This window comes from Stomoxys calcitrans, chromosome 1 (assembly GCF_963082655.1).
Source record: "Stomoxys calcitrans chromosome 1, idStoCalc2.1, whole genome shotgun sequence".
NCBI lineage: Eukaryota > Metazoa > Arthropoda > Insecta > Diptera > Muscidae > Stomoxys > Stomoxys calcitrans.
In genome coordinates, this window is record NC_081552.1 from 107,117,116 (window position 1) to 107,122,080 (window position 4,965).

A 4,965-nucleotide genomic window follows, 5' to 3' on the forward strand; every position below is an offset into this window, starting at 1 on the left:
TTATTATTATTATTATTATTATTATTATTATTATTATTATTATTATTATTATTATTATTATTATTATTATTATTATTATTATTATTATTATTATTATTATTATTATTATTATTATTATTATTATTATTATTATTATTATTATTATTATTATTATTATTATTATTATTATTATTATTATTATTATTATTATTATTATTATTATTATTATTATTATTATTATTATTATTATTATTATTATTATTATTATTATTATTATTATTATTATTATTATTATTATTATTATTATTATTATTATTATTATTATTATTATTATTATTATTATTATTATTATTATTATTATTATTATTATTATTATTATTATTATTATTATTATTATTATTATTATTATTATTATTATTATTATTATTATTATTATTATTATTATTATTATTATTATTATTATTATTATTATTATTATTATTATTATTATTATTATTATTATTATTATTATTATTATTATTATTATTATTATTATTATTATTATTATTATTATTATTATTATTATTATTATTATTATTATTATTATTATTATTATTATTATTATTATTATTATTATTATTATTATTATTATTATTATTATTATTATTATTATTATTATTATTATTATTATTATTATTATTATTATTATTATTATTATTATTATTATTATTATTATTATTATTATTATTATTATTATTATTATTATTATTATTATTATTATTATTATTATTATTATTATTATTATTATTATTATTATTATTATTATTATTATTATTATTATTATTATTATTATTATTATTATTATTATTATTATTATTATTATTATTATTATTATTATTATTATTATTATTATTATTATTATTATTATTATTATTATTATTATTATTATTATTATTATTATTATTATTATTATTATTATTATTATTATTATTATTATTATTATTATTATTATTATTATTATTATTATTATTATTATTATTATTATTATTATTATTATTATTATTATTATTATTATTATTATTATTATTATTATTATTATTATTATTATTATTATTATTATTATTATTATTATTATTATTATTATTATTATTATTATTATTATTATTATTATTATTATTATTATTATTATTATTATTATTATTATTATTATTATTATTATTATTATTATTATTATTATTATTATTATTATTATTATTATTATTATTATTATTATTATTATTATTATTATTATTATTATTATTATTATTATTATTATTATTATTATTATTATTATTATTATTATTATTATTATTATTATTATTATTATTATTATTATTATTATTATTATTATTATTATTATTATTATTATTATTATTATTATTATTATTATTATTATTATTATTATTATTATTATTATTATTATTATTATTATTATTATTATTATTATTATTATTATTATTATTATTATTATTATTATTATTATTATTATTATTATTATTATTATTATTATTATTATTATTATTATTATTATTATTATTATTATTATTATTATTATTATTATTATTATTATTATTATTATTATTATTATTATTATTATTATTATTATTATTATTATTATTATTATTATTATTATTATTATTATTATTATTATTATTATTATTATTATTATTATTATTATTATTATTATTATTATTATTATTATTATTATTATTATTATTATTATTATTATTATTATTATTATTATTATTATTATTATTATTATTATTATTATTATTATTATTATGGTAGGGCCGAGCTCAGGCTACTATCGGGGTCAGCAGGTGGCGGATGGCTGAACGACCTAAAGGTTAGCTGTGAAAAATAAGCAGCCCCCGACCACGAGCGGTGAAGACCGAGGACATGCTACAAAAAGGCATTTATAGCCAACGACGTCTTCGCGACATGGCGAGTGGATGCCGCCAGTTGACTAAGTATCCACCCACAGGGGTGCTCTACAGATAGATGCAGTCTGGGGAGTGATGCCCCCGTGGATTCCCCAATCAAGGGGACTTTGACCCTGGCGCGTACACTGGAACATGATTTTGATAACCGATTTGGATTGATGCTACGAGCTGACGGCTGTGGTATTCTGTTACCTGAGTAGGAGGGAGTGACATCCCTCTCGAAATGGCTTTCAGGCTAATGCCACCGCTGCCTCCGTCCCGTTAAACCCCTGGCAGGCCTTAGGGAACGATCTGTGCCTCGTAACCATTAAGTTGGTAATGTAGGTTCTGTTGATACGATATCCAGATTAATGCCCGACCTGGCTCTGAACGCAAGTACTCATAAGGTCTTGCGTCAACCCTCGCGAGGACCTCACTGCTTGCAAAGGGACCCTCGGGGTCATCGCTCTGCGAAAGGGCGACTACATTATCGGACACAGACAACGGCTCTAAGTGGGGACCCGATTAAAATGGAAACACCCATTAACATAGCAGCAGAGGAGATGGAATCGATCTTTGGAAGAAGATCGAAAGTACATCGATCACCGGTAAATTCTCCACTAGCCTCCGGGCCCAGTGTCGAGAAAGAGAAGGAGGTAAGAAGTATAGCGTTAGACTGTACCCCAGCGGAGAACAACGCGGAGACATGCGAGAACAGCACCAGTTCTCCTAGACAAGAGTTCATCTTGAAGATGCGACTTTCGGAGGAGGAGGCGCTTGAAAAGTGCAAGAAAGTCCTTCGCCAGATGCGACTAGCTATAGGAAGGCAGAAGAACATTAGCAGGGATGTCCAAAATGGTGTGTCTGAGATAGAGGAAATCTTGGACATTATTGGGAGCTACCGCAAAAACTGGAAGGCCGCGGAGAAGCAGAAACAGCAAAGCAGGCCAATAATAGCGGAGACTCCCACGACATCAACCAACATGTCGACGCCTTCTACGGCGCAAAACAAGAGGAGCGCGCCGAGTCCAGTCGAAGAAAATCCTGGCAAAAAGAAGAAGGATAAAGCTGTAGAGGTGAAACCACCGGCGAAAACAGCCGGAAAGAGGAAGCCCGACAAAGAGGCTGAGAAGAAGAAGCCCGAAGAAGAGGCAAGAACGTCAAGGAGGAACCCGCGGCGAAAACCGCGCGCTCGGAGACCACGGAAACCCAGGCAGCGACCAGAGGCCGTGTTAATCAAGCCGAAGGAGGGGCATAGTTACGCGGACGTGCTCAGGGACCTCAGGCGAAACGCGAAACCGGAGGAAGCCGAGGTCGCCATCCGCTCCGTCCAGAAAACGAGAACGGGTGCAGTTCTTCTCGTGATGGGCAGAGGAGGAAACAAGGAGGTGTTCTGCGAGTCCCTCAAAGGCGTCCTTAAGGAGGCTGCAGTCGTGCAGGACATGAAACCGAAGGCGACAATTGAGATCCGTGACTTGGACTCCCTCTCGACCGCCGACGAGATCACTGAAGCAGTGATCAAGGCAACGGGAACGACAGCTGGAGAAGTGACTGTGCAGCTGACAGCACTTAATTCGAAGGAGCAGAGGAGGGCCTTCGTTTCTCTGCCAACTAGCTGCGTCAATATTTTGTTGAAGACCAGCAGGCTCCTGATTGGAATGACGAATTGTCGGCTAAACTATCGGGATGAAAGAAAGCGCTGCTTCAGATGTTTTGGAGCCGGCCACCTACAGTGGGAGTGCAAGGGACCCGACAGGAAAGGAATGGGACTATGCATTAGATGCGGCGAGAGTGGGCACAAGATGAAGGAGTGCCATAACCCTCGGAAATGCTGTATTTGCTCGCAGAGGGGAAAAGGCCCGACGGATCATCTTCCTGGGTCAGAGAGATGTAAAGGAGGCAAACAGCAGGCATGCTGAGAATACTGCAGGCCAACATGCACAGGTGTAAAGTCGCACATGATCTCCTATCACAGATAGTCGCAGAACAACGTGCTGACATCGTGATTATAAGCGAGCAATATGGAAGGAGAGATCAAGGGTCCTGGCTGGAGGATCCCACAAAAACAGCTGCTATCTGGATCCCATACCGCAATGGCATCTCACCAGTAAAGAGCGGAAGTGGAGACGGTTACGTCTGGGTGCAGTTAAACCACTTTACGCTGTTTAGCTGCTACCTCACTCCTAGTGACAGCATCGACGCCTACGAGGCAAAACTCGATGAGATCGAGGACACAATGCGTGGATTAGACGGCCATCACGTAGTAGCTGGCGATTTCAACTCTCGAGCGGTGGAATGGGGCATGCCAACAACCAACCCAAGAGGGAGACGAGTTCTAGACATGGCCGCAAGAACCGGTTTACTCGTTGTAAACACTGGAGACGTGCCAACCTTTAGGCGACCCGGCTGCGAAGGCACTATACCGGACATCACCCTTGCGTCCGAGGAAATCATCGGAAAAATAACAGAGTGGAGCGTACTGGAAACTTACACGGCAAGCGATCACCAGTACATTATGTTCTCCTTCAATACTGGAGGGAACACAGTTAACGAGGAAAGGAGCACCAGTACACGAAAGTGGAACGTGAGCAAGCTCGACTCCTCAAAACTCCTGGCGGAAATCGACCGGCAAGCCGTGTGGTCAGAGCTGGATGAACTAGACGTTCCGTCGACAGTGGAACGGGTGATGGAAATCATAGAGTACGGATGTAAGAAATCCATGCCAAAACTCAAAAGGCCGAGGGGAAATAAAACCGCAGTGCACTGGTGGAATGATGCCATAGCTGAGAAACGAAGCAACTGCATCAAACTAAGACGCAGATACACGAGAGCTCGTCGCAGGGGCACGGCTGAGACAGAACACGCTCTTTACAAGGAGGCAAAAAAGATACTCGCTGCCGAAATAGAAAGGAGCAAGAAAGAAAAGTGGGAGGAACTAAGAGAAGATATTAACCGAAATCCTTGGGGCCTCGGATACAAAATTGTGATGGAGAAGCTCGGCACACGGAGCCCAACAGCGGTGATGGACGGGAGAACAATGGAGAAT